The sequence below is a fragment of the Poeciliopsis prolifica genome, unplaced genomic scaffold (genome assembly GCF_027474105.1).
Source record: "Poeciliopsis prolifica strain line A6 unplaced genomic scaffold, Auburn_PproV2 SCAFFOLD002, whole genome shotgun sequence".
NCBI classification, from domain to species: Eukaryota; Metazoa; Chordata; class Actinopteri; order Cyprinodontiformes; family Poeciliidae; genus Poeciliopsis; species Poeciliopsis prolifica.
In genome coordinates, this window is record NW_026562377.1 from 6,715,407 (window position 1) to 6,727,955 (window position 12,549).

At 36.6% G+C, this 12,549-nt stretch overlaps 1 protein-coding gene across 2 annotated transcripts in view; it reads left to right on the top strand.

Moving 5' to 3' along the window:
- The first annotated feature begins 617 nt into the window (after positions 1-617).
- kank3 (KN motif and ankyrin repeat domains 3) overlaps positions 618-12,549 on the top strand; it is a 35,954-nt gene continuing 24,022 nt past the window's right edge. For both annotated transcript variants that reach the window (XM_055056770.1, XM_055056779.1), the window contains exon 1: positions 618-708. The gene's annotated coding sequence lies outside the window, so the exon portion shown is untranslated. The remainder of the gene's footprint in view (positions 709-12,549) is intronic.

Here is a 12,549-nt window from a genome sequence, read left to right on the forward strand (position 1 = left end):
TTTTTGAACAAGGTTTACTTATTGGAACGTCCGTCTGTAAAGTCATCCATCCATCGATCATCCATCCATTCATCAGCAATGGTGAGAACTCATTGAGAAAAAGAACAAGTTTCGAAGTATCAAAAATGCTTTAAATCACTGAAGGAACCATGTTTATCTTCTCATATCTGCTCCTCCAAGGGTAGATAACTAAAGAACCAACTGCCTGTTTTGAGTGAACGACATATTTCATTTACATTTTTCATTCATGTAACTCAGTAACTCAGAAATCAACATGTCCTCCTTAGAGGTACCAGGAGGTAAGCTTCATGTTAGTCATGAGTTAAGTTCACTTTTGTAACTTTTACAAATAAAAGTATTTCTCAGTATTTTCACAGTGAGAATATCATAACAGTCTAGGTTTACTGACAAAATGAATCCAAATTCTCAAGTTAAATCCCATGTTATTAATTATATTCAATCATTTTCTGCCCATCATAAACAAATACCTAGTTCCTACATCAGGACTTAACTTTGGCCTTTGACTTGATACAAAACTGCTTTTATTTTGAAATTTGAAGTCCAGCACTTCGTTTCGCAGTTCACGTAACTTGACATTAGAGCTGAGAAGTGGGAGGCTTTTTTTCATGCTTCTCCTCCCAAACTTTCCTTACCTTCTCTGAAAGTTATGACAAACCTCAGAGTGACTGGTCGGAGACGCGCCAGGAGGTAAGCAACGAGCCGCCTTGTGCTTCACTTTCTGCACTGCTTTGCTTATATCAGCTCATTATTTCCAAACAAGCTGATTATTGTCAGGGCTTGCTGCAGGAAGGCCACAGAAGTTAATGCTCCTGTAATATTTTGCAGTCATTTATCTTACTGTACTATGTTTTACTCTGATTTATAACATGTTTTCACTTTGTGACACATTTTGTTTTTGACTATCTAAATGCCATCTTTGTGGATATTAATATGTTGACTTACCACCATCTAATAACTGCTTGATAACTCTCTCTCCCCCCCACCACCACCCTGTTATTTCCACATTTATTTAGTCTCTATCTTAAATAGTATTTCAAAAATTAAAAAGAGTTGTGTTTGGCCTGGAGAAGTCTTTTGTAGTCTATAATTACATATTTAGCCACAGAGTGGGACATCTTACTTTTTAGCATATTTAAACCCATTTTGTTACTTTTGATTTCTTTTTATTCTGTAGTTTTAGCCTCAAATCAAGTTAAACTCTTTAGTTTTTTTTCCTGCTGAAAGGTCATTGAAGCTTACGTCTTTTGAGTGAATGAATGTAAAGTAAATGCAGTGCAGATTTGGAGCAAACATCCTTTTTTTTCAATCACTGTTGTGGGTGAGGCAGCTTCATGGGACGGAAATCCCCCTCTGCTCCCACTGTTGCTGGAGTTGTTAAACATCCTCAAAGTTTTCTGGCTGATCTCCTGTCTGTTATTATGGAGAGCATCATGTTCCCTTATGTCCCATTCTGAGAACCTACAGAGCTGCAGCCCATCTGCTCATCACTGGGATGAATAATGTTGGTCTTTTTAATGATGCCTTTGAACAGTTCTTTTTTTTTTTATGGATGAACTCTAATCCACACAAGGTCTAAACTAAATGCCATCTAAACATCCCATCAAGCTCCTCTGATGCCTGGCCTCAAATGTATAGACAAACTCTCAATGATGTTCCTCAGAAAGTTGCACAGGTGACACACTCTTTTCGAAGCCATGAGCAATTTCTTTGCCAAAATATTTACTAGATACCTGACCACTTAGAAATCATTGAAGTTAGAGGACTAGAAGAAATATTGTTTATTGTCACAAAGTGGGGAAATTCTGATGCAATAGCTTCAAAGTGGCAGGCAATCAAGGCATGTAGAAGAAGATGCAAATATAAGTAATATACTACTGTATAATTACGGAAAAACTAATAACTGCACATTAAACAGCTGTTGAGTTTTTTTAGTGTTGGTTATAGAGTCTACCAACTGCTGGCAGGAAGGATATATGATGAAACTCCTTTGTGCAATTAGGATGCAGTGAAGGAGGTTGATTTACAATGGACTCAATGTTAGCTGTATTTACACGTTAAGGTTCTAAATTTGCTCAAATTGTAACTTTCTAATCCAAATCTGCTCCTCTTAGATAAAATCAAGATATTTAGGATCTCCCAAAACAGCCAATGAACCATCCAGGCTCAAACCTGATGTTAATTCAGTGATACTGGAAGACCAGCATGATTGGCCACAGTGACAACAGTTTAACACCAAGCTGGGGGAGAACGTCCCACACAATACCTCAACAACATTGTTTACTGTGGATCACTTCTGGTTCCTGAGAACCACCTTTTCTTGGGACTTCCTGAGGTATAAACACTGTACGTCCTGTAGCAACTGAAGGAGTACAACCTCCCACAGAAGTTGCTGGTCATCTTTTACACAGGAATTAGTCGATCTGTCCTGTGTTCGTCCATCACGGTGTTTTCGTTGAGCCACAAAACATGACAGGGCCAAACTGCAACCAACAAGCAGATTAGGAGAGAGGTTGCTGACTTTTACTCCATTCAGGAGTTGTACAGGTCAGAAAAGGGGCAGCTAGCATCTCTGCAGACCACACACATCCTGGACACAGAATTTTACCTTTCGGTCAGCGCTGCAGAGTGTTATTTTCAAAACCAGCCACCACAGAGACAGTTTTCTCCCCACAGTTTGTCTCTTTCATGAACCGTAAGTAGTCATCTATACTGTGAAAGAAAATATTTTTGCACAGTCACAATACTTCTTCTCTTTATGCTTTATCCCTATTTCATGTCCTTCAAAGTTTCTACTTTTACAGCTGATGTCTGCTGTGAGTGCTTGGAAACCTAAAAGTTCTAGTTTCTACACATAATCTTGGTCAATAAAGTTGATTCTGATATAGACTTAGAGATTATTAATCAAAAAAAGAGACATGTACTCTAATATGAGAAGAAGTCAAATGTCTTCTGGAGAAAAGTTTCACGGTTTGATGAGACAGTTTGGCCAGAATGACAAGAACTATTTGAAGTTGTCACAGTGAGGTTTTCAAATATGTTGGTAGCATCGTGCTGTGAGATTGATTTGGTGTTTCTGTTGCTCTGCATGAAGTTGTTAGTGGGGAAAAAAAGATTTTGCCCACTGGAATTTAAATCTGATGGTTTCTATGGGTCAGACCCTATATACCGAACCTGTTGGAAAAAATATGAGCTATGCTTGAAAGACAAGTTGTGGTCGGAAAACAAACTGATTCTGATTTCTTTTTAACAGTCGTACCAAGAACTGTGGTTGAATATCCAGTCAGAGTTATAAGCTACTTGTTGACGGCGATAGAAAAGTTTCTGGTTCCATTCTTAAAATCCATAAATAAAAAACCTGCAGTATGATATTAATAACTGAGTGTGAACTTCTGACTGGTGATGCTGTAAATATAATTCAGTTTAACCAGAAGAGGCAGGTAGCTAAACTTGAAGCTGCTTTGTGTTCTTTGCTTGACACAAAGTGTTGTAGAGACATTTCTTCATCTCTGCCTTTGAACAACGATGATGATGATGATGATGATGATGATGATGATGATGATGATGATGATGCCTGCAGGCACAGAAACCTCTGCTGCATTTTAAATGTAAACCTCCTGCATGGTTGCGTTGGTGGGGCGTGCTGGAATGAATACTAGTGTGACAATAAAATATTATGTTGAAAGTAATGTTTATAACAGCACATCCATAAATTTGTGCTGTCTTTCTAAAAACAGGATGATAATTCATGTGCTATAGTCATGATATCAATATTATCTCCTCAGCTTGTTTAAAGGGGCAGTATTATGTGAAATCAACTCTTTCACATAATACCAAAAACATACCAACTTGGAGTTTTGCCTTGGATTTTTTTATGCACGTTTGAGAAATCCTTGAATCTCATTTAGCTGTGGAAAACCCGTCTCGCCTTCGAGAAGCAGCTTCGCCTCACAGAGCAGCCAGAGCACGACTCCCTCACTCGGCTCCTTCAGACTAGTCAGCAGAAATTAGCAAACACCTGGTAGAACTGCTGATCCTATCATGCAAGCTACTTTTCAGTGAAACGCAGGTAAAACATTGTTAGAGGGTTAATAGAGGAACGATGTTGTGATGACTTCCATGAAGGTGGAGTTTCAGAAAGAGCAGGAGTTTTTAAAGAGAAAGAGGCCTAATTAGCGATAAAGCATTACATTACGAAGTCCTATTTCTTTTAAGTCATATTTCACAGAAGGTAACACATCTACTTGATTGTGCTATAAAATGGCACTCGACCTGAACATGAGGTGTTAATTTACAAGAATTTACCTACGTTAGAAATATTCAGTCTGTCGCTGAAAGAACTCTAAAAGCGTAAAATTAACTTAAATTTTGATAAAGACCAAATTGATTTGGCACAGTGTTGATTTAACAGGCTGGCAGTAATCAGCAATAGGTGGTGGAGGGGTTTCAATGGTAATTATGCCCTAAAAAGCTGGAAAAACCCAAGTGACTGGTACTTACGCTGGAGTTTTAACAGAAAGAATAGCAAAACAGAACAATTTAGTGGTTTTATTGCTTTTTGAAAATTCCTCACATCTTGATGCCAGTAACCAGCTCATGCTGAAAAGGAAAAAATATATATTTTACCAAGTTTCTTTTTTGTGTTTATACTCTAAATCTGCTTTAAGGCAGAGTCCAGCGCAAGTCAACAAATGGGATGACTTCAGTTTTTTTTATCCCTTGAAATATTGCGGTGGAAAAATCTCCCTGGAGGAATTTGGTTATTTAGACAATTAAGTTTACAGTCATTTACTAACTCAGGATTTTTGGAAAAACAACTGCTTAAGTGAAGTTAACTGTGGTCTGTATAAGCCAAAGAGTTGAATTTTAATTAAACTTCAGAATTTCTCTGTCGCACTGGTTTAAATAATTTATCCCTAAATATTTCTCATGTTTGCCAAATACCTCAACAATTGAATGTCTCCATTCAGAAATGATCAGTTTGTCACAATGATTTTTCTTTGCCTTTGAAGAAAATTGGAGATATTTTTGGATTAGATCTGAGGAAAATCATCCACATGTTAAGCTATTAGCAGCTTTCTGAAGCTCACTCTGGGGAAACTGTCTTCCTGCAACAGGACTCTGTGGTTTGATTTACTGCTGCCACCTCAAAAATAGCTTCCCTGAAAGTTTAGTCTGAGGTGTCTGCAGGTCAAAGCTGCAAACATTCTCTAATTTTGTAATGAGAGCCTCTGCCATCTTCCTGCTTCATGCATTTTCAGCTTATTTACACCTCAGAGTTGATGGAGGACAGTTTATTTAATAAGGGCAAAATCAAATCTGAGACTGCTCGTGAGTCCTGTAGCTTGATAAGCTGCATGCCGTCGTATTTTTAGCTTTATTACAAGTGGTTTTAATTTTAGCAGGTCTGAGAGCCGGTCTGTGCACTGCTGTGACATGATGCAGTGAGGACAGAGAGTGTCAGGAGCAAAATAAAACTGGTATGTTTCTACAAGAAGAGGCTGGTCAGATCTGGAGTGAAAACTGGAGCCTTTCTTACTAACATCCAAAATATTAGGATCTCAGACCTGATATTTTGGAGACCCAAGTTCACCTTGATAAATTTATATTTAGATATTAATTTGATAAATGCCAGTTCATAATCATAGCCAAAGTTTAATATTCAAACTTTTTAATGTTTATTCATCCCATTTGAATTAAAGTTCTGCAACAGCTTGAGGTTTATTTGTAAAATAAATAAGCCACACCTCTATTATTGAACTCCATTTTATTCAACATGTGGGAGCATTTAAAAGAGCTTAAGATGTGCTGTTAAAAATAAGCTTTCTCTGTACACTGTGTGCACAATCATTTTGACCACATTATAATTTTTAGGTGTATTTTCTAACTCTAAGATGGATTAATTTGATAAACAGCAGGATTAAATCCATGACCAGCTTTATGACAGCTTGGCTCTGACAGCTTCAAATTGAAATGCAGAACGACTTTGCTGTAATGACGTTAGCCTTCCTGTTATCTGCTGAAATTCTTGCTTTCTGAAGAACTGAAGAAAGCTCATCCTGACACTTTGTTGTGATTTAATAAGTTTATTGATGGAAACAGGATTTAATTTTGTTTTACATTTTGAAAAACTATTTTGAATCACTTTTAAATCATACTTTTAACCTCTAACACAAATCTTAATAATAAAAAGTTTTTTGTTTTTTTTTGCTTATTTCTCATAATTGTACATATAGGAATACCAAAAAGTAATCAGATTTGAGAAGTTAAAATAAATAGCATTGCTCTTGCTTTTGGCCTGATTGTTGGGGAGAATTGAACAAATCAGCTAATAGATTGTGTCACTGATAAGTTTTATGACAACATTACTATTTTGAAGAATGTAGATGGAATTAAAATAATCATTTGTTTTATATTCTAAAAATAAAACATTAAGGTGCATACTAATTAACAAATAGATTTCTGTGGAGCTGCATTTTGGCAACCCGCTCAGTTTTTGTTGGTTATTTTATTTATCAGTACAGAAAGAACGTCTGTTGGTTATAAGTTGATTCGTTTTGGCATCATGAGTGAATTATCCAAATTAAATGACATTAGGAGCTCATGTCTGAGTCATTTGCAAAGGCAGTGATTTTTATAATGTATTCAATTTTTTTGAAATATTGAAAATCGGTTTAATTTTAATCAACTTAACTTGAAGTTTCTTATTGCCACATTGACTTCGTTTGATAATTGACTTTCACTTTGAAATAAAATCCAATCTGAAGTAATTTATCTTTTGGATTTTATGACCAAAAGAAATCCAAAAGATAAAAAAGATGGATAAAGTGACATATTAGTTTAAAAACGACGCATAATCACTGAATTCATGAAAACATTTGCAGCTTGGCAAAGTAGTCGATATCGCTGCAATTTGGTTGTTTATGATTAAAAATAGCGACTTGAGAAATGATAAACCTACATTTTTCCTATTTTTCTTTCTTACAATTTGCTAATTGTTTTATGAGCTTAGGTGATTTTTCATAATAGGATTTTTGTTGAAGGAAACTGTATATCAAGTTCATGCATTCATACGTCCATATGTATAATTTACATTCAAAGTTTAAATGAAAGCCTAAGATTTCAAACCTTGGCCTCATGACTTTATTAGATTTTGTGTTTTTGCAGTGAAGAGTTGCCGAACAGAGCTAGACATCAAGACAGTGTGGTCTAATAAGATGATCTGCTTTTTACTGTCCTGATTTAAAAAAATGGAACAACAGGATGAAAATGCCTCCCATCAGCTGCTGCTGGGACGCCATGGGAAACCAGGAGAAATCTGCCCTCTGATCACAGGATGGGAAAAGGTCAAACTGAATCTCATGACATGCTTGCTAAGCAAAGCACTTCAAAAAATGTTTTTTAGGCTACTATGATGCCTGAAAACCTTTGCTGATAGGTGAAAGGAGATCAACGACTCTCGTTTCAGGCTCCAGAACAAAGCCCATCAACACAGAGGTTATTATTGCATCTCTGCAATAATAAATGTTTATTGCAGGAACGCTTTTCTGTCCAATGAAGTCCTCAAGTCCCATAAAAAGGCCCAACAAGCCTCTCAGCTCCTGCAGTGGCCTAAATGGACAAAACTGTCTTTATGTCCCATTTTGAAGTTCCTGTTTACCCTTCAACCTGTAATTTACTGACTTCTTAGTTTTCCCCCTTTTTATTTTTTGCATTTACGTTGAGTTGGAAATTCATCTCACATTTCTTTACATTTTGCTTCCACATTGACTGAGTTGTGTAATATTTTGTCCAGTGGTCTTAAACTTTTGCTGCTTTTTCATTTACTTTTCATCCAGCCAGTAGCTTTTCCACAACAGAGCATAAAAATGTATCATTTGGTTGATGTATTTAAAGTTTTTATTAATAGGTTTTTATATGAAGCCTTCTTTAAAAGTCAATAAGTCTTGTTCTTTGGGAGGAAAATGTAATAAGATGATAAATCACTTCAGAAGTACGAAGCTCTGCACAGTTTAGTTCAGGAAGTTATATTTCCCAGTTAAAATATCCAATATATTGGGAGATTTATAGAAGTGTGTCTGTAAACTTTTCAAAATAAGATTGGTGGATAAAAACCTAAAATCAGTTAAACCTTCAACATCCAGTTCACTAAATTTGTCTATTATCCTTGTCATCGCTCGTTTCAGCCTGTGGTGTTGTGATCACCTGTCAATACCAGGTCTGTCATGTTCTGGTTAAAACAGCTGAGCTCCTTGCAGAAAACAGCTTCTATACTGAAGCTGTTCTGATTCCTCAATCACAAAATACGTCTGACTGGACAAAAATACTTCAGGATCCATGTATTTTGATTGTACTGATTTCATTCATAAATCAAAAATAATTTATGCTTTTACAACTTTCTGGACTTCAGTTTAATCTATACTCTGAAATTGAATAAGATAAATAAATTACAAAAAGTAATAAAAACAGATATTCTAGTTCTTAGGCTAGATGGACTGTGTATTGCTCCAAAAACTGGAAACCAATTACTGCAGGTCTTGATTTTTAGAACCTATTTAACAAGTTCAGGGTGAATTTTTTTTGTACTTAAACTATCCAGATTAAAATTGTAGAAAATAAAATCTTGAAATTTTGTTCTAAAAAGTAAACTGTCGGATTTTAAGTAAATCATATTAAGAAAATTTGCAGTTGTTGTGAAAAAGATAATTATATCAAATATTAATGATATATCTTAAAGACTAGAGAGCATCCATTCAGTGTGAAAATGTTGACTTCACATTGGTGATTAAAGAAAAATTGGTGCTTACACAACAAGTAAAGGTTTATTATTTAACATTATATATGTAATTTTAAAAGGTCTGTCTTTGCATTTTACTAAGTGGTGAAGAAGGCTGCATCTTTAGTTCACCAGTGAATTATTTAAAAATATCTCACTGAGTAAAAACAAGATTTTCAATTGCAAAACAGTTTAGTTGAAAACAAAAATTAGTAATGATTTCAGGCTACCTGAAAATCTTGGAGTAAACCTTGCGACATTCATATGTCCAGTTAAACTTTGTCATGCCTGGCAGATTTCAAATCACATTTTGCAGTGAATTCAGGAGCAATTACAAGCCTCAATCCAAAGGCTGATTGAATCAGTGCATTCTGGAAAACTGAATTAGAAGCCATAAACATGTATTTTCCTCTGGAGCAGCTCAGTGGAGATTGAGGTGTGCTTTCCAAGAGATACTTCAAAGAGTTATATACCTCCCATGCCTTGTCATTACCCTGACCCGTTCCATCAAACAGAGGCAGAACCAGTGTGATTTCCACCAGCTAAGGAAATGACATGATAACAGATGCATACAACATCTCAGTTATTTCTGGGCATGAAACTGGCTGACATCTGTTCTTGTTCTGTAGTTATGACAATAAAACATCTGGAGAGTCTAGTAGCTGATGTTACGAAGGAGACAAATGGGTCACAGTCTCCTCTTAAAATACAAATGTATGAAGCAGATATCTGGGTCAGCTCCGAACCACGTTGAGAAAGGCCTTCAGCTTATTCTGCTTACTTACACAGCCAGAAACCTCAGAGTGGAGGTGACTGGAGAAGAAGAAAATGAGACAAATTAGATTTGAATAAAGTGCTGATAGGATTTATAGTAAATATAATCTATGACAGTTCAGCTAGTTATGTTGGGGAAGACAGTATTGTTTATCCGGTTCCCATTTTCACATGAACTGACAGCAAAATTTGTGAGCACTCTTAAATAGCTGAGTTTATTAATCTACTCTCTTAAGTTGTTTAAACTTAGTAGAAACATACTTTAGAGCAGAAGCTTCCAAGCCTTTCCATTATACAAAGTACCAGCAGTGGAGATGTGTTGTCCTCTCCATTTCACGTTTAAATAAACACCAGGTTTTTTTTGTATAGAAATAAAAATGTCGTCATTATCCGATTATGAGGGAAATTCCTGTGTAACAGCAGCAAAGTGACAGGCAAATAAACTCACAAAAGATGGAATATAAAAACATAATAAAGAGTAATGATCTTGTACAGTAGAGGCAAAATTGCAGCATAAATACTGATTGGTTTTAGAGAAATAGTGTCCAAGGAATGTCCAACTGAATTAGTTTAAAAAATGAACAAAATGTGCATTTGAACATTAGAAGACAGAGTAGTTAACTTTACTGTTAAACAGTAAATCTGTGCATGGAGCAGCTTTTATATAAACATTTATTGATTTTGTTGGGAGCAGTGATGTCATAAAGTCTAACACACCATTTCACCCTGGAATGTTTGAAATTATTTTACTAATTTTTTACATAAATAAATGACAGTATGACAGTTCACACTTTGAAGATCCACTGTATTGGAAATGCTGGTCAGAAACGGCACCTTTTCATGAACGATTGATTTCTGGAAGCAAAGCTTCTCTCTGCTCTGCAACGTTCAAGGCAAACATGGAGTTAAACTGAGGGAGAATCAAATATTTAATGTGTGAGAGATTTTAATAATGCAACAATATGGCTCTTACTTGGTTGTGGAAACTCAAACTGGTTTTTTGCCCTTTTCCCCCCCAATAGAACCAGTTAAAACCCAGTTATGACCCAAGCTCTGATCTAGCACCACTTTGCTGGAAAAACACTAAAACAAACCCAACATGCCAAGAGTGCAACGACATCACAAACAGCCCCTACACTCATTAAATTTGTTTTACCGCGTTATGATTATCGCACTTTACTTCGCCCAACGATTACAATAAAATGTGCAATTGGCACTCATTTTAAAATTTAATTAGATGTCTGGAGATGATCTCCAGACCCCCCACTTGGTGTTTTACTACCCACAGTGGGGATTCGACCCCAAATTTTGGAAACCACTGCCTTAAAGGAATGTTGTGGCGATATTTGGGTTTAATTCCAACTAACCGAGAAGCAGCAGGATAATGTTTCATGTTAAATACACGTAAAAGTACAGTAATCACAACTTCAGCAGTAAAAAATTAAAGGAGCTCAACTTTGCACTTAAAGACCGGACATGGAAAGTAAAATGTTTCATTGTAAAACACCTCAAAATGTGTATTTTTCCTTTCCTCCTTTTCTCCTTTGATTCAGTCGCTCTGCAAGAGCCACTCTCCATCCAAATGGTGCCTCTTCATCCTAAAACTCTCCAAGTGGCTGCTACTTCCTCTCTGACTTTATTGAATTCACTTGGTGACATTTTGGACCTGCACAGACTCTGCATGGACTGCATTGGGGGCCTGGACTGCATTGGGGGCCTGATTTTGGAGGAAACAATGAAGCTTCACAGAAACAGTTTGAAAACAGCGAAGTAACTAAAGAGGCATAATGCCTCATTGTGGGGTCTGAATGTGGCCGATTGTGTTTGCTAGAAGGAAGAAGGAGGAGCGTCAGGATGCATGTGATGTTTAAACTTAACTTGATTGTGATTTTGAAGTTATTTTTTCCTGTTCATATGGAGGAGGAATAGGATATTAGCAATGCAATGTTGGTTTGTGTTGCAGACGGAAAATGCCGCCGGTATCGATGCAGTCTATTTAAAGCTGTTTGAAAGCGTCTATGTGAAAGTGTTTTATCTAACAGCAACGTGACGCTTCATGTGATTTTGGATGGGTTCTGGCTGCCCGCGTGTTTGTGCGCGCGTGTCTTTGTGTCACAGTATTTTTTCAGCGCTCAGTTTTTTGCTTGTCTTCTCCTCTGATTTCCTGCTGCCTTCAGGAAGCAGCTTTCAGGATGACCAGTGCCTTTCCTGACAGGACCCCCCTACATCCCCTACTGGGAGACAATGGGAGCGATGTTTGTATGGTTGTACTGATGTTGGGGGATTTATTGAGGGAGTTTTAGGCTTTCCTTCAGGAAACAGCAGATTTATCCCGGCAGCAGAGAGGCCCTCCTGTCTGAGTGTTTGCTGAGTGTCAGACTGAAAGTCCTCTAAGGTTTGAAGACATGAAAACTCATCAGCTGTAGACAATCAGCATTAGCAGCTGTTTGTTTTGTTTTACCTCAAGTAGAAAACACTGGTAGATATTTTTTATACAACCAAGAAGTTTATTTCTGATGGGAAATATAAGAGGAGTGCTAATTTAGACAAAAAGGGACAATGAAGTTTCTTTTATTTTTTCAATAATCAATGGAACTTTTCATTTTAAATTAAAGCAATGAAACACTCATAAAGGCTTCCTTCAACATCATTTCACACGATGTGCTTCCAGTCTGAGTTCAGAAAGCCTCCTTGTCATCACCCTAATCTTTTGCTCCCTTCACAGATTATCTGTGTGATTCAATAGCAGCTCCAGAACGTTTCTTACTTCCAACCAGAAGAAACATGTTGGTAAAATTAAAGCCATAATTTAAGAACTCTACCCTGGGGTATGAATAATTTGAGGCTTATCTGTATGTGAAGATTTATCCACAAATTTGGATTAGAGTTGGAATAACTGTGAAGGAAAGAATTGAGGGGGCTTGAAACAGTTAAACTCTGCCGTTGTAACAGAAATGACTGACAGGATGGTATGCATTTGG